Source organism: Schistocerca serialis, chromosome 2 (genome assembly GCF_023864345.2).
Source record: "Schistocerca serialis cubense isolate TAMUIC-IGC-003099 chromosome 2, iqSchSeri2.2, whole genome shotgun sequence".
In the NCBI taxonomy this organism is placed as follows: Eukaryota; Metazoa; Arthropoda; class Insecta; order Orthoptera; family Acrididae; genus Schistocerca; species Schistocerca serialis.
Window position 1 is genome coordinate 107,963,677 of NC_064639.1, and position 23,503 is coordinate 107,987,179.

The 23,503-nt window shown below is 44.8% G+C and overlaps 1 non-coding gene across 1 annotated transcript; it reads left to right on the forward strand.

The window, feature by feature from the left end:
• The first annotated feature begins 21,938 nt into the window (after window positions 1–21,938).
• LOC126458758 (U6 spliceosomal RNA) lies at window positions 21,939–22,044 on the forward strand. The gene has a single exon (XR_007585726.1). It is a non-coding gene; the product is annotated as a U6 spliceosomal RNA (small nuclear RNA).
• Window positions 22,045–23,503: the final 1,459 nt, after the last annotated feature.

Genomic DNA, 23,503 nt, shown 5'->3' on the forward strand with positions numbered 1-23,503 from the left:
AGAAATTAGAGCAAATACGGAGACTTACAAGCAGTCGTTCTTCCCACGCACAATTCGTGAATGGAACAGGGAAGGGGGGATCAGATAGTGGTACAATAAGTACCCTTCGCCACACACCGTAAGGTGGCTCGCGGAGTATAGATGTAGATGTAGATGTAGATGTCTACGCCATCTCGCTCGTTCCGAGGAAGCTAGAGCTTAAAATTTCTCGTAGGTATTACCTCACAAATTCAATCACAAATGTGTGAGTAGTTCCCAGCGTATACAGATTTAGCTAGAATTCCGAATAAAAACCTATTTTCAGTTGCAGTCGACACAAAATAACGAATTGCACAAGCGACCAACTTAGGGAATGAGATTTTGGTTTGTTGCATCTCCTTGGATTTCTTTTTATACCTGGGATTCACAGTAATTTAGATCTTTATAAAAAACATCGTATTTACGCCAGTGACTGTAACACTTTCCTTATTTCACAATTGCAATTTCGGCCTTGGATTTCGTTACGCCGGAGTTCGCGTGTCTTTACAGAGAAGCCTAGAAAATTTTTGATGGAGCAGTTTGTGACTCATTTTATAACAAGCCTCGCACTTTTTCGTTGGCAATCAGGCCGAGTGAGGGTCTACCCTAATCCGTCATTGCCGGCTGCACGCAACCCACCTGTCCGCGGTAATCAAGCGCTACGTGCCAAGGTCTGCGCCGCCGACTCAGTCGGCTCTTCTGGAAACGGCTCAAGGACCCCTCACAGCTGGACAAGTAACGTCTGACTCACGGACTTGTATTAATTAATCAAACACTGGTCACAAGCCGTGTACATGCAGACTTTTCTTTTTTGGAATTGCTGGCTTCACTGCACGATATCATATTGGCAGGTTCTCTGACTTCTCATAGAAGTTAGTTAGCTAGCTAGTTAGTTAGTTAGTATCGTGTTCCATTCATCAATGTCACGGTAACCGTTATACTGTAGAACGTGTCAAGTGCGTAAGAAATGCACACGAGTCCAGGTGTTTTTGTTTTTAGGCTTAAAATTGTTATTACCTACCCCATTCCCTTAAACGGCCCAAAATCAATACCTTATACCTATAGATTTATTCATTCCTATTCAAGAATTCGTCTATGGCAAAGAAGGAGTTGTCAAGGTGATATGATTTCAATTTATTTTTAAAACTATTATTGCTGTCTGTCAGACATTTTGTTCATCTTGTAATTTATCGACAAGTTTTACAGCAACATATTTTACCATTTTCTGTGCCAAAGACAGATTAATTAGAGGATAGTGCAAGTCTTTCTTTCGTATGGTATTAAAATCATGAGTGTCGATGTTCTTTTTAAACTGGTCCATATTGTTGAGAATAAATTTCATTACTGAGTAAATCTACTGTGATGCTGGTGTAAGTATTCCTAACCTATCAAACTGATGCCTACAAGATAAGTGCCTATGACCCCCACACATCATTCTAACCATTTTCTTTTGAGAAGTGAATGCTTTTTGCCTAAGTGTTGAGTTAACCCAAAATATTATTCCGTATGACATCAGAGAGTGAAAGTACGCAGAATACGTTAGATTACCAATTTCTATATCCTCAAAATTAGCAATTATTGTGATTGCAAAAGTTGCTAAACCTAGTCACTTTAGGAGATATAAAATCAAAAACCTAGTACGCTCCACCCTGGCTACTGACTTCTGTTGACGTGTTATATTTATTGAAGGATCTGTACTCCTTTCAGTAGAAAATTGGATATACTGTATTTTTTCAAAGTTCTGAGGAAGCCCATTGGCAAAAAACCAGCCAATAAGTTTTCCACAGACATTATTTGTATCATTTTCTGTTGTAGTTTCTTTTACTGGATTAATAATGATGCTAGTATCACCAGCAAACAGTGTCAGTAATATTCTTGTTTCAGATAAAAAGGGAGGTCTTCAAATATATCAAGAACAGAAGGGGACCCATGATCGAACCACAGTTAGATGAAATGGGAAACTTCCTTAAATCACTTAAACCATATAAGAAAACATTTTGCTTCCTGTTCTGTAGATGCGACTTAAACCACTCATATGCTGTTCGCCGGCCGTGGTGGCCGTGCGGTTCTAGGCGCTTCAGCCCGGAACCGCGGGACTGCTACGGTCGCAGGTTCGAATCCTGCCCCGGGCATGGATGTGTGTGATGTCCTTAGGTTAGTTAGGTTTAAGTAGTTCTAAGCTCTAGTGGACTGATGAACTAAGATGTTAGGTCCCATAGTGCTCAGAACCATTTGAACCATATCCTGTTCCATTTCTACCATAGAATTGTAATTTCTGTAACATAATGTCATGGTTCACACAATTAAACGTTTTGGATAAGTCTCAGAAAGTTCTTATTGGTGACATTTTACTATTTCAAGACTCTATGATGTTGGCAGTGAAACTGTATATTTCTGTTTCAGTGGAACAGCATTTTTTAAATCGAAACTGTGATTTACTGTTGAGATGGCTAACCACTGTTGGGGTTCTAGGAGCATGTTACCTTCCTAACAACTGACGAACTGACGCTACCTGCTACCCGAGGTACCGTAAGCTACACGTTCGCATGCCATTACCTCAGGCTACATGTCATACAGCTCGAACTGAAAGTTTAGGCATGCCATGCAACAAATATGTGGCGTCAAAATTTCACATGATCCAGTTTGCCCTTTTTATTGAAAAGCTGAAATATGGAAACACTGTGTAGTTTCTTTCTGTCGTCTTGCTGAGACGAAAAATAATCAGACAGCTGAAATTCAGAGAGGTCTAAGTACCATGATTTTTTTTTTAACTCGTAATAAAGAAAGTAAAATCATGTCTTTTTGGTGGACAAAAGGTTTAATGTCTGTTTGTTTCGTTGGATGCGGCCAAGATTAAACGTGAGTTATATGTAATGCTTTCTTAAACGAATAATAGTACATGTCAAGAGTAATTTGTCGGAAAACTTGATCATAATAACCTTTCGTAAAAATTAATGAGAGAAAAAAATCAGTTAATGTTAAATGTGGCTGTCTTTAGAACGGAATCGATTCATTTTGAGTGGCATTTGGCTCCAGTTTATTCACGACCATTTCAAAAACGCAACCCTCAGAATTAAGAGACCAAGTTCGAATAGTGCAGTGGATGAGATTTTAATGTAAAGAGTGCTGTTTAATAATCAAGCGGTGGCGTAATTACTGAACGGATCTTTTTTCCCCACTTCCCCTCTCTCTGCCCCCTTCTCTCCCCTGAGTCCTTTTGCATTTCCCTCCTCTGCCTCTTCTCATTCCCTCTCGTGTCTGCCCTGCCCCTCTGAGTCCTCTTCCTCCTTGGTGCCCCCCCTTTTGTTTTTTCCCCTCTCTTCCCTCCTTGTTTTTCCCCTTCCTCCAGTTCCCCCCCCCCCCCCATCTGCCTTTGTGCTGCCATTTTCGTGCAGTGTTTTACAGTGAGTGTTCCGTGTTGTGTCTTTTGGGAAGTGTTGCGTATGGCCATCATACTGTCGCTGGGTGTGATTTTTCTTTTTATCCCTTGCAAACAAAAAGATGGAAGAGGGGGGTGAGGGAGCCCGGGAAAAGGACAGAGGAAAGGAGGGGGAGTGAGGATCAGAGTTGATAGGAGGAATAATTGGAGGGAGAGAGGGCATTATCCGTGAGGGGGAGTTGATGGACGCCACCTTAGGAAAGGAGATGAAGGGTGTAGAGATGGAGGGTAGGGGGGACACAACAGTGAAGACGTGGCAGGGGGCAGGGATGAGAGAGGAGAGGAGCAACCAGGGGGTGAGGGGGATCAAGGCAGTGGGAGGTGTAGAGGATGTGGATATGTTTGAGGAATAGGAGCAGATGGGGGAAAGGAATGAGGTCATAGAGGATCCACGTGGGGGACGGGAGGCGTATACAGAAGGAGAGGCGGAGTGCATGACGCTCAAGTATCTGGAGGGACTTATAGAATTTGGGGGGGGGGGGGGCAGATATCCAGGCGGGACTGGGATAACAGAGGATGGGACCGATTAAGGATTTATAGGCGTGCCCGAAAGGAGTGAGTGGTACGACCTACGATGATTGCCTGGGTCTTGAGGAATTGATTTTCAGGAGCCACTGGTTACACCATGCAGCAAAAAGGTCAAGGTGATTCTGGAGAAGGCGTTGGGACCGTTGGAGGGTAGCAGCGAGGGCGAGGAATGTGGTGTCATCGGCATATTGCAAGAGGTGTACTGGAGGGGGGGGGGGGGGGGTTGGGGCATATCTGCCGTGTACAGGAGGTAGAGGAGAGGGGAGAGGACAGAGCCCTGGGGCACACCTGCAGAGGGGTTGAAGGTGTGGGAATTGGCATTATGGATGGTAACATAGGAGGGGCAGCAGGAGAGGAAGGAGGCCATCAGATGGATGTAGTTGATAGGAAGGGTGTAGGTTTGGAGTTTAAATAGGAGACCGGGATGCCAGAAACAGTCGTAGGCCTTTTTGAGGTTGAGGGAGACAAAAATGACAGAGCAACGGGAGTTAAGCTGGAGGCAGAGGAGATGAGTGAGGCAGAGGAGTTGGTCATCAGCAGAGAAGGAAGGTCGAAAGCCACATTGGGTGTTGGGGAGGACGTGGTTTTGGCAGAGGTGGTGATGGATGCGCCAGGAAAGGATGGATTCCAAGAGCTTCTGAACACCGATGTGAGACAGATAGGATGATAGGAAGAGGCATCAGATGGAGGTGTGTTGGGTTTGGAGAACATCAGGAAAGGTTGTGGGAGTGCTGGAAGGGGTGGATGTTTTGGAGCACAATGGTGATGAAACGGATGATCTCCTCTGCAGTAGGTGGAGGGCGGAGCGAGTTGTTGGGGTGGATGGGGTCATCAACAGGACAGACAGGGTCAGTGAGCTCAGGGGTGCCTGGAGGAGGTTTCGCTTAACACTTCGAGGAGTAGGTAGGATGTGGTTTGTTACAGGTGTTGCAGGAGGGGGAAGAGGTGAGGTTGGGGCAATTCTTGAGGAAGTGTGAAGGTTTGCAGTGGGGACAAGTAGGGGGGTTCTTGCAGGCAGAGGTAACGTGGTCATTGTATGTGAGGCAGCATTGGCAGCAGTTGGATTGGACTGGGGAACGGGAGGGGTCCACCTTATGACAGCGAGTGTAGATGAGGGTTCCCTTGGTGAGGAGGCGGTCAATGGAGGAGGAGGATTCAGTAAATAACCGCATGAGAAAAATCGGCCCGGCATCATTGAAGATGCGACGGGCCGAGCGGATTTCTATGTCGGGCCGGGATTTGAGTTCCGCCAACACCTCAGCCTCCGTGATCACAGGGCTAAGTTTCGTGATCACAGTAGTGAAGGTCGGTGGATGTCGGGGGGGGGGGGGGTTGAGGCTGACGGGGAGAGGACAGGGTGTGGCGGGGGATGCGGGAGAGGAGATCGGTGTGGAAGGAAGCATTGGGGGATTTAATGAGGACTGAGTCCTTGCAAGGAATCAGAAGGGAGATGGGGGCATTGGGATAGTATTTCTGGATGGCGAGGGTGAGAGAGCAGGCATCAAGGAATTGAGGGGCAGGATTGGAGAGGAAAAAGGTGTGGGTGGTAGGCGTGGCAGGGGCGGGGGTCGGGGTCGCGTCCATGGGGGTGGGTGGGTCACGGATATCGGGGGTTTTCTCGGAGGAGATTTTGGGGGAAGGGTCAACATTCGGGCGCTTTGAAGGTTTTGTGGTCACGACAGGGTGGAGAGGGGGCTGGGGTATGGGTTGCAGGGGGAGATGGCGGAGGGCAGTACCACCCTGAGCAGCGGATGATGCAGAGGGAGGAGGCGTCGGTGTCACAGAGACTGAGGAACGTCGAGCCGAAATCTGTGCTGGCTTGGAGCCTGTCGGAGGCGGTGCAGGGAGTGGTGGAAAGACGGTAGCTGTCGATGGGGTGACAATGATAGGGGAGGGGGAGTTGGGAGTAGTTACAGCCGAAAATGGCGCAGGGGTGGGGTGGACAGGGAGAGAAGGTTGGACGGGAAGGGGGGTGGAGGATGAGCTCCATGTGATGGTGGGTGGAGCAGCGGGGGGAGAGGTGAAAATGATAGTGGTGGTGGGTTGGGCATGGTGGCGGCGCGCGAGAGGGGGGCGAAGACGCCGGCGGTGACGGCGAGCACCGGCAGGCGGCGACCGAGCGGCGGCGGCGGCGGCGGCGGCGGCGGCAGGCGGCGACGACCAGGCGGCGGCGGCGCGGCGGCAGGTGGCGACGGCGGCGGCGGCGAGGAGGACCGGAGGGCGAGCAGTAGCGACGGCGAACAGACAACACGGCAAGGAAAGGTGGGGCTGTTCCACGTCGAAGATACACCCTGAGAGTAGCCCAGGCAGTGCGAGTCCTCAATGGGGAAGTGAGGGAATCCAACCCTCGAATGCACGGCAGTCTTCGGACCAACGCCCTTTTCAAACCCTTCAGTGTCCGGAACTTCTGCAGAGCGATGTGTGCATAGTCATCATTCTTGTGATACAGCTTTACAAGCAGAGCGCGATCCTGCATTCTGTCAGCCATGGCGAACGACGCAGACGCGAAAGGAGGAAAAGCCGTGTACCCGGCGTGTTTATACCAACTTCAATGGGTCGTGCTCATGAGAGGTTTTTCATTTACATATTCTGACACATACAGCGCCATGTATTGATCAATTTTCACACTATTTTTTTCTTCTGCCATACGTTTCCCCCTTCTCCGATAATATTCAGTAGTAGTTTGACGTCATTCTGACCAGTGGTGTTATTTCTACAGCGTTTTGAAATTGAAACTTTAATTATAATCACCCTGTAATTTAAAATTTGGTTTTGGCATGTGTAATAGTATTGATAGGGATGGTGAGTATGACATAGATGGTGACCTGGAAAAGATAGTCACTCAGACTGGCAACACGAATGTGCATTTCGTGGAACTGTTTCAGCGTCACGATCGGCCTCATCTTAATACAGCCGTCAGGCGTAATAACATGAGACTTGGGGGTGCGCTGATGACAGAAACCATGGGTCACATTTCAGTGGTGTCTGTGGAGTCTATCGGCAGGACGGGTTTCACTAGAAATGGCCTGCACCTCAACAGGTATGGTAAGGGGAGGTTGGCAAAGCTTATAGGTGACAGCATAGTCGGGGTTGGTGGGATCCCTCATGGGAAAATTCCTGCAGTAGTGGGTGTTAGAGCTCCACCTTTTTTAGATTGAAGTCAGCTGATATGTATTCCTGCTTAAGGGAAGTCTCTCTAACAAAGGAACCACTTTTGACAAAGCTTAGGTATCAGAGTAAAGAGGGAATTGGTATATTTCATCAAAATATACAAGGTATTAGAGATAAAGTTAGTGAACTGCTTATAGATGTTGACTCTGAAATTATTGGTATATCTGAACACTTCTTAAATAAGGAAATAATTCAGAGGCTTCCTTTACCAGGATACAGGTTGGCTGGCAGCTTTTCTAGGAGCTCTTTGCTGTGTGGGAGAGTATCCATGTATGTGAAAAACGGCATACCATTTGAATCAATTGATGTTTCAAAGTACTGCACTGAAAAGGTGTTTGAATGTTGTGCAGGTGTGGTTAAATTTAACGGAGCTAAACTTCTAACTGTTGTTATTTATAGATCCCCAGACTCCGATTTCACAACATTTTTGCTAAAGCTAGAGGAGGTTCTTGGTTCACTTTGTAGGAAATACAAAAAGTTAGTTATATGTGGTGACTTTAATATTAATTGTATAAGTGATTGTGCAAGGAAGAGGATGCTGGTAGACCTCCTTAATTCATATAATCTTATGCAAACCGTATTCTTTCCAACTAGAGTGCAAGGGAACAGTAGAACAACCACAGACAACAGTTTTGTTCATTCCTCACTACTAGAAGGGCATTCTGTTATCAAAAAGGTGAATGGCCTTTCAGATCATGCACAAATTTTAACTCTAAAAGATTTTTGTGCTGCAACACGTGTTAAATATAGTCATCAGCTGTTTAGGAAAGGTGATCCAGTTGCTGTAGAGACCTTTGTAAACCTTATCAAGAGTGGCAAGATGTTTATAGCGCTGATACAGTGGACGATAAATATAATGCTTTGTCAAGAATTTTCTCGTGCTCTTTGAAAGTTGCTTTCCATTAGAACGTTCAAAACAGGGTACTACACAAACAGGCAGCCTGGGTGGCTGACTAGAGGGATAAGAATATCTTGTAGAACAAAGTGGCAATTATATCAAAACGTTAGAAACAGTCAAAATCTAAATGCAGCAGCCCATTACAAACAGTATTGTAAGGTGCTTAAAAATGTTATTAGGAAGGCAAAAAGTATGTGGTATGCAGATAGAATAGCTAAGTCTCAGGATAAAATTAAAACCATATGGTCAGTCGTAAAGGAAGTGGCTGGTCTGCAGAGACAGGTCGAGGATATAGAATCAGTGCGTAGTGGGAATGTCCGTGTTACTGATAAGTCGCATATATGTACAGTATTTAATAATCACTTTCTGAATATAGCAGGTGAACTAAATAGAAACCTAGTTCCAACAGGGAATCATATAACGCTCTTAGAAAAAATTGTTCCGAGACTGTTACCTGAAATGCTCCTCCATGATACTGACAAGAGGGAGATTGAGTTAATAATTAAATCATTAAAGACGAAGAACTCTCATGGATATGACGGAATACTAGCAGAATACTGAAGTATTGTTCTATGTATGTTAGCCCAGTACTTAGCCATATCTGTAACTTTTCCTTTAGGAGTGGTCGGTTTCCTGACCGATTAAAGCACTCGGTAGTGAAGCCACTTTATAAAAAGGGAGACATGGATAATGTTTGCAATTTTAGACCTATTTCTATGCCATCGGTGTTTGCTAAAGTTATCGAGAAGGTTGTATATACAAGGTTACTGGAGCATTTAAATTCACATAATTTGCTGTCAAATGTTCAGTTTGATTTTAGAAATGGTTTAACAACTGAAAATGCTATATTCTCTATTCTCTGTGAGGTTTTGGACGGATTAAATAAAAGGTTGAGAACGCTAGGTGTTTTCTTTGATTTAACGAAGGCTTTTGACTGTGTTGACCACAAAATATTACTGCAGAAGTTGGACCATTATGGAGTAAGGGGAGCAGCTTACAATTGTTCGTCTCTTACTTTAAGAACAGAAAGCAGAAGTTAATTCTCCGCAATATTGAGAGTGGTAGTGATGTTCAGTCCCAATGGGGCACTGTTAAGTGGGGCGTTCCCCAAGGGTCGGTGCTGGGGTCACTGCTGTTTCTTGTTTATATAAATGATATGCCTTCTAGTATTACAGGTGATTCAAAAATATATCTGTTTGCTGATGACACCAGCTTGATAGTGAAGGATCTTGTGTGTAATATTGAAACAGTATCAAATAATGCAGTTCATGAAATAAGTTCGTGGCTTGTGGAAAGCTTATTTGATGCTAAATCACAGTAAGACTCAGTTTTTATAGTTTCACAATACAACAAGAACCGATATTTTGATCAGACAGAATGGGCATATGATAAGCGAGACGGATCAGTTCAAGTTCCTAGGCGTTCTGATAGATAGTAAGCTGTTGTGGAAAACCCATGTCCAGGATCTTGTTCAGAAACTAAATACTGCTTTATTTACCATTAGAACAGTATCTGAAATAAGTGACACTTCAACACGAAGAGTAGTCTACTTCGCATATTTTCATACGCTTATGTCGTATGGTATTATTTTTTGGGTAATTCTTCTGATTCAAAAAGGGTATTTTTGGCTCAAAAACGGGCTGTTCGAGTTATATGTGGTGTAAGTTCGAGAACCTCTTGTCGACCCCTATTCAATAGTCTGGGAATTCTGACATTGCCCTCACAGTATATATTTTCTTTAATGTCATTTGTTGTTAGCAATATTAGCCTATTCTCAAGAGTTAGCAGCGTTCACTCAGTTAATACTAGGCAGAAATCCAATTTGCATGTGGAATGCACTTCCTTGACTCTTGTGCAGAAAGGAGTGCAGTATTCTACCACAAGAACTCAAAAATCTTAGCAGTAGCCCAAACTCTTTTAAGTCTAAACTGAAGAGTTTCCTCATGGCTCACTCCTTCTATTCTGTCGAGGAGCTCCTGGAAGAGCTATAAAAAATTAAGCAAATTCCAGTGTTACATTGTTGATTTTCTTTATTTAAACTTACGACTTGTCACCTGAATATGTTTTTTTATATTTCATTTTATCTGTTTCTAATATCGTGTTATAATTTCATGTACTGACTCGTTCCATGACCATGGAGACTTATCCTTAATTTGGTCCTACGGAACAATAAATAAATAAACAAAAATAAATTCCTCGTTGTTAAATGAAAAAATGAAATGGATTCATAATACAGTTCAGTTTCTATAAACGACAAGAATTTTACTTTCTACTTGATGTTTCCAAATCTTCTAACATATTTTATCAGATATACAACTTTGTTTTTTCTCAATAGTCCGAGGTCCTATCGTGAAAAACTTAAAACAAAATTGCGATTCTTAGCATTAGCTATCGCTGGCCATCATTTTCTCCCATATTTAGGGCGGCATACGAATCCAGCGACGGAAGATCTGGGCGTATTTTAAGGATTTGCTTAAATCGCTCCAATTTTGTGCATGTTCATGTGACCAGAAGTGCTGGTGGGCCAGGCCGTGTGCCATTGATCGGAAAAGTTGGCAGTCCAATTTCTGGAGAATAGGGCGGGTGCATCTCCAAGCATTTTTTGACAAGTTTTGCGAGATAGGTCGAGCATTGTCATTCTGCAATAGCACCTTTTCATGTCTATCGATGTGTTGTGGCCGTTTGTCTTTCAGTGAACGGCTCAAACGCGTCAGTTGCTTTCCGTAACGATCTCCTGTGATTGTTTGCGAAGGTTTGAAAAGCTTCGAGAACCTTCTCTGTTCCACCGCCGAACCATTATTAGACGCCAAAATCGGCTTCCTTCAAGCCTTGAAACCATTCTCTGCACTTTCTTTCACTAATAGGTGCCTCACCATAGGTCTTGTTGTTGTTGTTGTTGTTGTTGTGGTCTTCAGTCTTGAGACTGGGTTGATGCAGCTCTCCATGCTACTCTATCCTGTGCTAGCTTCTTCATCTCCCAGTACCCACTGCAATCTAAATCCTTCTGAGTCTGCTTAGTGTATTCATCTCTTGCTCTCCCTCTATGATTTTTACCCTCCACGCTGCCCTCCAATGCTAAATTTGTGATCCCCTGATGCCTCAGAACATGTCCTACCAACCGGTCCCTTCTTGTTGTCAAGTTGTGCCACAAACTTCTCTTCTCCCCAATTCTACTCAATACCTCCTCATTAGATATGTGATCTACCCATCTAATCTTCAGCATTCTTCTGTAGCACCACATTTCGAAAGCTTCTATTCTCTTCTTGTCCAGACTACTTATCGTCCATGTTACACTTCCACACATGGCTACACTCCATACGTATACTTTCAGAAACGATTTCCTGACACTTAAATCTATTCTCGATGTCAACAAATTTCTCTTCTTCGCAAACAATCACAGGAGATCGTTACGGAAACCATAGGTCTTACCCAGCATTTTATGAGCCTCAGCCGCAGATTTTTTCATGTTAAAGCAGAAAATTAAAACCTCCAGCAAATGACGAGAATTGGGCTCGTAAGTTGACACATTCTGTCGAGAATAACTTCATGATGCAACCGCTTAACGATTAATATTCTGATGGAGTTAAGTTTACAAAAAATGGTTCAAATGGCTCTGAGCACTATGGGACTCAACATCTTAGGTCATAAGTCCCCTAGAACTTAGAACTACTTAAACCTAACTAACCTAAGGACATCACACACACCCATGCCCGAGGCAGGATACGAACCTGCGACCGTAGCAGTCCCGCGGTTCCGGACTGCAGCGCCAGAACCGCTAGACCACCGCGGCCGGCTTAAGTTTACACATGCCTAAATGTAACGTATCACACGACCTGCACCACCACCTGTCTCTACTGCAGTCTATTCCGAAATGGCGGAAGCAAAGTTATAAACCCAATAATTTATTGGAAAAATTCAGTATTTCACTATGATGTCAACTCATCTAAAAAAATCTGCATGAACTTTTATATTTCTTTTAAATTAATTATTTAGTCGATCACTTAACCATAATAATAGTAACTACTACGTTAGATTTTAGCTTTTCGCGAATTCCAGATGGACTGCGTCTATGTTTTATAATGACGATGTTAAAAAATTTTTAGTTTTTGTTTCGAATCTGATGTAACAGTTCTGTAGGGAACGGTAACATAAACCAGTTAATAATCTTTTGCACAAAATTTGACGGCTAGCTTGACCACTAACATATCAAAAATATGTAGTATATCGGCGTTTATTGAGGTATTTTAAAGCTGATATGCAAATATACTGTCTGATCTTATTTAATAAAAAATTGGTTTTAAACTGCTATATCGAAAAGAAACTGGGTTAGTTTTTGGAATATAGAGGGCGTTACTTAAGCTACTTGAAGCAAACCGAGGCTGCTGTCCTTGTTGTAATCAGTAACCTGAGTTTCGTCCTGTAAAGTCATGCGGTGGCATGTACTGCTAGAAGTTTGTTCGATTACACCTCACGCAGCTGGTATGTGTTCGCAGCCCGTGGTCTTGCGGTAGCGTTCTCGCTTCCCGTGGGCGGGGTCCCGGTTTCGATTCTCGGCAGGGTTAGGGGTTTTTCCTGCCTCGAGATGAGTGGGTATTGTTGTCTCGTCTTCATGATCACCATTCATTCCCATTACGGTCGGTGGAAGGCAATGGCAAACCACCTCCACTAGGACCTTGCCTAGTGCCTCGGGCATGGATGTGTGTGACGTCCTTAGGTTAGTTAGGTTTAAGTAGTTCTAAGTTCTAGAGGACTGATGACCCCAGAAGATAAGTCCCATAGTGCTCAGAACCATTTGATTTGAACCTTGCCTAGTACAGCGGTGCGGGTCTCCCGCATCGTCGCTTACGCTCCTCGGAGTATGGGACCTCATCGTCATCAGCTCGTATATTGACTAAAATGGATCATTTCTAAAGGATAACGTGGTTTTCTACCTATTATTTAACGTAAATTAATTCTGATTCTGTAGTTTCCTTGCATTTTATACCCGAAATCTAGATATAACAGAATAATAAAAAGCCAAATACACTGTACAGTGATGAATAAGACCGCTTCAGTCGTACGACAAATCTTCATTTCCGATACAACTATCATGCAACTGAAGAGATCTTATTCATCACGGTTCAATTCTACACCTATGGATGCCCACGATACAAAATTTGTGACAATGGGATAGCGACCGAGTGCCGTGTTCGTACAATTCATTATTGCAGAAACTCACATTTCCATGTAAGTAATACTCTAGTCAAAAATAAAAACATATTTGTGTTTAACTTATGATTCAGTATTTGTTTGAAGACAAATGTGGATGGTGTTAGGACAGCAACCAGCGACAAATTTACTTTCAGTTCTTTTATTCAAAGGGTACCGTTACCGGTTTCGAATCGTTGTGATTCATCCTCAGACGGTTTACACGCTTTCTTTATGACATGTGCTGTGTTTTTTACAGTTTAATTGTCCTAAAATATAAATAATACATAATTGTGAACACCCCACACACAGACGATTGCGTTACAGATTTTCGATACATGTGACTTTATTTTCATAATATTCGTCCAACAGATGTTATGAAAACAAACACTCCAAACCGACGTTTCACGTAAGTCACATGCAACGAAAATCTGTAACGCAACCGCCGGCCGGGGTGGCCGAGCGGTTCTAGGCGCTACAGTCTGGAACCGCGCGACCGCTACGGTCGCGGGTTCGAATCCTGCCTATGGCATGGGTGTGTGTGATGTCCTTTGGTTAGTTAGGTTTAAGTAGTTGTAAGTTCTAGGGGACTGATGACCTCAGAAGTTAAGACCCATAGTGCTCAGAGCTATTTGAACCATTTGTAACGCAACCGTCTGTGTGTGGCGTGTTTATAATGATGTATTATTTATATTTTAGGACAATTAATCTGTAAAAAACACAGCACATGTCATAAAGAAAGCGTGTAAACCGTCCGAGGATGAGTCACAACGATTCGAAACCGGTAACGGTACCCTTTGAATAAAGGAACTGAAAGTAAATTTGTGGCTGGTTGCTGTCCTAACAAATGGTTCAAATGGCTCTGAGCACTATGGGACTTAACTGCTATGGTCATCAGTCCCCTAGAACTTAGAAGTACTTAAACCTAACTAACCTAAGGACAGCACACAACACCCAGCCATCACGAGGCAGAGAAAATCCCTGACCCCGCCGGGAATCGAACCCGGGAACCCGGGCGTGGGAAGCGAGAACGCTACCGCACGACCACGAGATGCGGGCACTGTCCTAACACCATCAACATTTGCCTTCAAACAACAGCCACGGTCTCCATCATGTCATCATATGACAAAATTGTAGTATTTGTTTGTTGACATTCCCATTTCTTTATCAATATGGAATTGAAATACATTTTTATAAAAGTCTTTACTAGCGAGAGTCGAACCGCCGACTTTACGATTACAGAACTTTCGTGTCACCCACTCAGTTACAAGCGATTACGCCTCTACGCTTTGCGAGGTGTGCTGGAGGGAGCCGCGAGTCGCGAGTGCCGGGCCGCGCGGCCTTGCCACACACAAGCCGGCAGTGCTGTTGCAGAGTCACTTCCAGGCGGCGCGGCGGGGGCTCCTTGTGTCCGGCGTCCTTCCGTCACGCCCGCCGCACCTGGCCGACTGCCAGCAGCCCGCCGCACTCGCTGTCAAAGGAAAGGGAAAAGGAGGGAGGAGGCTCCCATTGTGGTGGCCCCGGAGACAAACAAACAAACAAACGGCAAGGAGGCGCATGCCAGCGCCACCACTCTTTATTTCCTTTTTCTCCCGCAGCGCTAAAGGCATTGTTAGCATCGACGAATTCGTGACGTTTCACCTCGCTAGAGCTATTTCTGTCGACACAGCTGTTTCCGGCAGCGCCTCTGTTTTTGACTCTCATGACTTCTAAAGTTGCCTGCCAAGCCCTCGCAATAGCAATAAAAGAGTTACGTTTTTGCGTCGTTTAAAGTCCATTTAGAATTAAGTTCCTATTACACAACCGACTAAAAGGCGGTCAAAGCAACCTTATGACAAATCTAGAAAGTACTTTTTTTAATTAAAATCTATCTTCTATATACCATGATGTGCACAAGAAATGTTCTGTGACAGTAAATGTAAATGTGACTGGAGCCTCCCGTCGGCTATACCCTTCACCGGCTGAAAGTCTTTCGATTTGACGCCAGTTCGGCAACTTGCGCGTCGATGGGGATGAATTGATGATGATTAGGACAACACAACACCCAGTCCCTGAGCGGAGAAAATCTCCGACCCAGCCGGGAATCGAACCCGGGCCTTTAGGATCGACTTTCTGTCGCGCTGACCACTCAGCTACCGGGGACGGAGTCTATGAGACTAATGTCAAACATTATCAAGAATTCTCACTGCCTAAAATTTGACAGCAGCAAGATACATGACAAACTGTTTACTATGTCATACTTCATTCTGTCGTATTAACTGACACGCATGTCATTGCGATAGAAGTGCGTAATATGCCACTGATGATGTGTTATGAACCCGAAAACCGGTTTTGGAGAATGAAAATTTCTAGTGCAGCTAGTGGTGTATAAAAGACGTCTTTTAATAAATACCTGAAACCTGCGTACCTTTGTGACAGAGAGCACTTGTCAGTCTTGAGTATAAATACGGATACCTGCAACCTGGCATTTATGAAATAACTTCTTCACTTCCATGAATTAGTGTTGGTGCTCTCTTCGAATGGGGCACACATAAATTACATATCCAATTTTCCATATTATCTCTGGTTACTCACAGCACACATGGTACTGCTGTTACCATGCGATTCGACTCCACTATTACCATTGCCTATCGACCACAGAATTAAGTAGTTTTCACTATAAACACTGAAGGTCACTAGAAATCTGTGGTCGATATGCATTAAAAATAGATGCTTCCAAAAGCATATTAGTGGTCTGATGCGCAAGTTCGTACCGTTTTTCCGTAGGTTTAGTAAACACAACAGACATACATAACAGAGACTTTAGTCATCAATAACATACTCTCATTCAGTATTTACAACTGTCTGCCAACTTTCTGAGGCAGCGACTGTGGAAATCACGTCATTTTGAGACGAAAAAATTGCCGAGACATTTACGAAGCACATTTACATCCGGAAAAGAAATTGCTGAAGTAGAAATAATTCAAAAGCCAAGATCGCTTAAATACAGTTTACTGGATAACCGGTGTCAATACACTAAAGGTGCCATCATCGCATCTCAGTGTAGCTTAACATTTAGAAATAATTCAAAAGCCAAGATCGCTTAAATGCTGTTTACTGGATAACCGGTGTCAACACACTAAAGGTGCCATCATCGCATCTGAATGTAGCTTAACATTTATAAACCATTTGGATATAACGATACATGAGGCAGACCAGCTGATATACAGTGAACAATGATTTTATATCAGCTGGTCTGTCTCATATATCGTTATACCTAATGGTTTATAAATGTTAAGCTACATTCAGATGCGATCATGACACCTTTAGTGTGTTGAAACCGGTTATCCAGTAAACAGTATTTAAGCGATCTTGGCTTTTGAATTACTTCTACACCAGAGTGATAGCCCCACCACACACTATTCGTCCACTGCAAAGCTCCTGAATGTTGTTTGACGGAGAACGGAAAAGCTGAAAATATATGAGAGCGCAAGATCAGGCAGATAAGGCGGGTGCGCTCAAATGGACCGAGCGAGGTGGCGCAGTGGTTAAACATTGGACTCGCATTCGGGAGGACGACGGTTCAATCCCGCGTCCGGCCAACCTGATTTAGGTTTTCCGTGATTTCCCTAAATCGCTCCAGGCAAATGACGGGATGGTTCCTTTCAAAGGGCACGGCCGATTTCCTTCCCCGTCCTTCCCTAATCCGATGAGACCGATGACCTCGCTGTCTGGTCTCCTTTCCCAAAACAACCCCCCAACCCCCAACCCGCTCAAATGGCTCTGAGCACTATGGGACTTAACTTAGAACTACTTAAACCTAACTAACCTAAGGACATCACACACATCCATACCCGAGGCAGGATTCGAACCTGCGACCGTAGCGGTCACGCGGTTCCAGACTGAACCGCCTAGACCCGCTCGGCCACACCGGTCGGCTAAGGCGGGTGCGGAATGACTTCCCAGCCCAACTCCTGTGCAGTCTAGCAGCCGAATACGGGCGGGTGTTGTCGTGGAGTACCATCACTCCACGTACTCATTTTGGTCGTTGTTCTTGGATTGCATCTGCTAGATGTCTCAGTCGTTCACATAAATGTCAGCAATGATGGTAGCACCTCGTGAAAGCAATTCGCTGTACACCATATCGTCACTATTCTACCAGATGCATAAAATTATGTTTATTGGATGCTGGTAAGTCTTTCTGTGGAGAGACGCTGCTTTGTTTCGGCTGAGTCATCCCTTTGTTTCCCTTAAGTTAGCAAAAAGACACGATTTCTCGTCACCAGTAACGATACAGGACAGGAATGGTGGATATTGTTCACCAGCCAATTGATGACGATCAAATAGAGATGCACATATCGCCACACGCTGATTTTTGTAATTTTGGCTTAGAGCATGCGGTACACATATACCCGATTCTTGAACCTTCACTATTGAAATGCAAATTTCGCACGGTGGTGGAATGATAATAGTTCATTACATTTACCAGTTCTCGTGTACACTGACGTGGATAATTGTGGATTAATGCATTTAAACGATCTTAATCAAACCGGAAGGTTTTCCTGAACGTGGAGAGTCACTAATGTCGAAACGATCATCTTAAAACGAGAAAACCATTTTTCTGCCATGCTCTGTCCAAAGGCTGCCGTCGCTGTTGTCATCTCTCTAATGAAGTGAAACAGGAGTTAGTGTCGGAAACGTTCCGATTTTTACTGTTGGTCCACTATTTTCTAGCGTCCGCAACTCCAGTCGCTCCATCCAGATCACAAAATGACGATACGTAAACTCAAATAGCAACAGCACGCTACAAATAAAAAAAAAAAAATGAAAGTCGATAAATAAACTCAGAGCAACCGGAATACCAACGCGTAAAACAAAAATGCTACGAACTTATGCACCAACCTAATCAACCATGATTTATAACCCACATAAAAACCATCACTGTCATCAAGGAAACTCAATAATTTCATAAAATACGCTCTCTTTGCTGTCGTCCAAGCTCTCTCCTAACTTAATTTTAAAAATGTTGCATGCAGGTTCTTTTATCAACAAGAGAGATAAATTCTGGTTCGAGAAACAGGAGGGTTGATGACAGTAATTAACTTCTCGAACTTACTCTGCCGTCAATTTAATTAAATTTTTGTCTCTGATCGACAAAGGCGGTACAAATGTAAAAAAAAAAATTACGGTAAATAAATTCTTTCATCCTCTTAAAAAACTGGAACACTTCGACTATGACGACGTTGTGTCACTCATATATCCGTTGTTGTTCTTAGGAGCACCACCTCATCAACCGCGCTGCTGCTACGGTCGCAGGTTCGAATCCTGCCTCGGGCATGGATGTGTGTGATGTCCTTAGGTTAGTTAGGTTTCAGTAGTTTTAAGTTCAAGGGGACTGATGACCTCAGATGTTAAGTCCCGAAGTGCTTAGAGTCATTTGAACCACTTCTTCCTGGTGCCGCGTCATGGACACCTTGCTGACAGGACGTGATGCTCCAAACGTCGACGCAGTCCTGTGTGGGTAACTGTCTTGCTGCAAACAAGTTCATGTCTTGACACAAAGTACGTGACCTGTCTGTACTACCCCACACAGCCGAGGAAACAATATACTACCCGGTTACAGGTACCCATAAATATGCGGAACTGACCGCGAGAGGTGGATCGTACTGTACAAGAGGAAAAAAGAGAGTATTGTGTTGTCGATAAAGAAGCAATAACTGTTGAATTGGTCTGTAAGGCGGGATCAGTATTTTCGAACGTGGACTAGCCATTCGATGTCACCTGAATGGGAAATCCATCACGGATATTTTAACCTTTCTAAAGCTGCCCAATTCGACTATTGGTGTGTGTGAAGTGGAAACGGGAAGGAACAACTACAGTTAATCGAAACAGGGCAGATAAAAACAATATTGTGGCGCCTGAATTATTCTGACCTGCTACAAAATAGGCACTGCACGGCCACTGCAGCCAGTATGAAATAAATCAAATATATTCGCAGTTGCGAATATGCATAACCATCAACAGTACAATGGAATGACGACGATGAAAATTTATGCCGGACCGGGACTCGAACCCAGATGTGCAGCTTGAAGAGAGCTGTCGCCTTACCATGTGACAATTCACGCACGACTCGCAGCCGCACCCAAACTTCCATATCTCGTCAGCCATGCGTCTTACAACTTGTACATCCGCTATGTATATTCCCGTACGGGTGAGACACCTTCCTGGATAGTAGCTTACCCAAGTCGGCGGATAAATACGATATGCCAGTGCCTGTATTATTCTGAATACGATGCAAAGTTCCTTTGGACATGCATGAGTAATGAATGTACGAGTACAGGTTGTAGATGCGCGGTCGAAGACACATAGTATTTTGGATCGGGATGTGATTCATGCATGATAGCAAATGGTAAGCTGAGCGCTCGCGATACACGGGAAATTCGGGTTCCAGTCCCGATTAGGCACAGATTTTCATTCTCGTCATTCCATTCTACAGCTGATGGTTGAGCATATTCCCAACGGCAAATACATTTTATGGAAGGCTAGACTGACTTCGTGTAATGACGGACACGTTTGTCCGTTGAAATCAGCGGAAGCAATCACTCGTGAGGTCCAAAGCGCTGCAAACAGTTCAGCTGCCACAATGACTGTGCGTAGGGAGTTGAAAAAATGGGGTATAATGATCGAGCAGCTCCTCCTAAGTCACATATCTGTGTAGTCAATGCCGGCCGGACTGGCCGTGCGGTGCTAGGCACTACAGTCTGGAACCGCGCGACTGCTACGGTCGCTGGTTCGAATCCTGCCTCGGGCATGGATGTGTGTGATGTCCTTAGGTTAGTTAGGCTTAAGTAGTTCTAAGTTCTAGGGGACTGATGACCACAGCAGTTAAGTCCCATAGTGCTCAGAGCCATTTGAACCATTTTGTGTAGTCAATGCTACGCGACGCTTCAGGGGTGTAAAGGGTGCCATCACTGGACAATGGAGGAAAGGAAACGAGTTATTTGTAAAACGTCCTCTTAGAAAATTAAGAATGACAGTGCTGGAAATCCTGTTACGTTATTTGATTTTGAAACAGCTGAGCAAAACTGAGCATACTCAGACAGATCTCTCTTTACCTATTCTGATAAACACTAAACTGACACACAATATTGTTAGCGCAACGCAATCTGACTTTCAATAATCCCTACAAAAGAATGTCCCTGGCTAACAATAACCTATACCTTTCAAGAATCACTTACATCACAAAAATCTTCGTTACTTGAACTACTGCAATACAGCAAGCGCCAATACTGCCAGCTGAATAAAAGACTCTAACTACTGAAGGTATTAACTACTGATAGGCATAGTTAGCAAATGAAAGATTTTGATAGAGAACAAACAATGTATTTACCTTAACAGTGCTCAAAAGCCCCATATATACTCGAAACTCTGGCATCTCTCTCTCCACATCCACCACTGCTGGCGGCTCACCTGCAACTGCCCAACGTTAAGCGCTGTTCCCATCCAACTGCCCAACACTAAACTAGTGAATATTCCAACAATGAGTCCAACCAGCCACAGACTGCACACAGCACAGTCAGCGATTTTCATACAGAGCGATACGTGGCGTCACCAACATAAAAACCTGAACAGCCTACTTAGATCTGTAATAAAGAATCACGCTATACGCTGCAGCAATCCGGTGAAAGGCTCTGGGTTTGACGAATGCCGGGAGAATGCTACCTGGCACCTAGTCTAGCGTCAGCAGTGGGAAGTACAGAGTAGGCTGTGTTACGACATGGCGGGTGTTCTTAATGATTGGGTTGTGGTCATGTCATCGCACGTAAGAAAACGCTAAATTAGAAGGACAAGAACCGTGTTGAGTGTACAGCAGAGGAGCATTTCAGAGGTTTATAGTCTGTATCAGCATGACAATGCACCTTGTCAGAAAGCGATGGCCTGTCCACAGCGACGTTCCTGAAGCAGACAGGCTTTTGCTGTGTGCAGTAATAAAGCATGGATGCACACCGACTATGGCACGGTCGCGAAACGGCATCAAGAAGGCAGTGACCAGCATGGCAATGGAAAAAATGGTTCAAATGGCTCTGAGCACTATGCGACTTCTGAGGTCATCAGTCGCCTAGAATTTAGAACTAATTAAACCTAACTAACCTAAGGACATCACACACATCCATGCCCGAGGCAGGATTCGAACATGTGACCGTAGCGGTCGCTCGGCTCCAGACTGTAGCGCCTAGAACCGCACGGCCACTACGACCGGCTGGCAATGGAAAGAGCGAACAGCACCACACCTCCAGGAAGGCAGAGTTCAGCGCCTCCTGTCGACGCTGACTTAAGCAGCTGCTCATCGCTGGTCGACCCCAGATCGGTCGCAGACTTCGATAGCATCAGTACTGAGTAATAGGAAGACGATACTTGGCCTGCACTCTGCGAGAAGTGACAGTCTCCGAAAGAACAGATACCACGCATTCACATAACAGATATTCCCAGCTGAACAAATGATACACTTTCTCCAGTGTGGATGCACAAATACGTCCGGCCTCCTATGGGACTTCCACAGCAGCGAACAGTGAGTAAATAGACGGGCTGGACAGCGATGCGGATAGACTGCGCTCGGTGGAACTGTGGATCGGCCATGAGGTGTGCCGACACAGTCCGCACAGGAGCGGTAAAGGCGTTCCCGGATGGCGCACTGGTTAACACACCTGCCTACTAAGCGTACTCGCTTCGGCGGTAAATATACTAAAATTGGAACTGTCAGAGAAGATTAGCGTGGCCCCTGCGCAAAGGTGACACGCAAAATCGTCAAGCGTTCCACATTTCAGCCGGCACGGTAGCTCAGCGTGTTCAGTCAGACGGTTAGCTCCCCTATCTAATAAAAAAAAATTGAGTTTGTGGAACGAAGATGGACTAGAACAAACGTCATGGTACGTCCGCCCCGAACAAAGAGAATGGAAAATCACGAACAAAATGCGATCAAAAGAAAAAAGGTAATCAGGAGATCCCAGGTTCGAATCCCGGTATGATACATATTTTAGTTCGTCACCGCTGATTGCTCGTTATGTCCCGTTGCAACTGACAGCAGTGTTCCCTTCAATTTTCATACACACACAGCAAGAAAAGTTTTGCATCAGCTCGGTTCCGAGAGTTCCGGTACCTGTACAATATTTTTCCCATAAACATCACTTCCGCCCTTTTTATTGCTCATAGAAACCACACATTGCATGTTGTATCACCCTACAGCGAGACCTTCAGAGGTGATCGTCCAGATTTCTGTACACACCGGTACTTCTAATATCCAGTAGCACGTCCTCTTGCACTGATGCTTGCCTGTAATCGTCGTGGCATACTATCCACATGTTCCTCAAGGCACTGTTGGTCCAGATTGTCCCACTTCTCAACGGCATTCGGCGTAGATTCCTCAGGGTGGCTGGTGGATCACTTTGTCCATAAACAGCCCTTTTCAATCTATCCCAGGCCTGTTCTATAGGATTCATGTCTGGAGAACATGCTGGTCACTCTAGTCGAGCGACGTCGGAGGATGGCATTCACGTATCGTACAGCCGTTATGGCCCCTTCCGTGACCACCAGCGGCGTACGTCGCCCCCTCATATTAACACCCCAAAACATCAGGGAACCTCCACCTTGCTGCACTCGCTTGACAGTTGGTCTAAGGCGTTCAGCCTGACCGGGTTGCCTCCAAACACGTCTCCGACTATTGTCTGGTAGAAAGCATATCCAACACTCATCGGTCAAGAGAACGTGATGCCAATCCTGAGCGGTCCATTCGGAATGTTGTTGGGTCTATCTGTACCGCGCCGCATGGTGTAGTGGTTGCAAAGATGGACGTCGCCGTTGACATCGGCGCACAGTTTTAGTCGTAACGCGACGTTCTGTGGCTGCACGAAAAGCATTATTCAACATGGTGGAGTTGCTGTCAGGGTTCCTCCGAGCCATTATCCGTACGTACCGGTCATCCACTGCAGTAGTAGCCCTTGGGCGGCCTGAGCGAGGCATGTCATCGACAGTTCCTGTCTCTCTGTATTTTCTCCATCTCCGAACAACATCGCTTTGGTTTACTCTGAGACGCCTGGACACTTCCATTGTTGAGAGCCCTTCCTGACACAAAGTAACAATGCGGACGTGATCTAATCGCGGTATTGACCGTATGGGCGTGGTTGAACTGCAGACAACACGAGCCGTGGTCCTTCTTTCTGGTGGAATGACTAGGACTGATCGGCTGTCGGACCCCATTCCGTCTTATAGGCGCTGCTCATGCATGG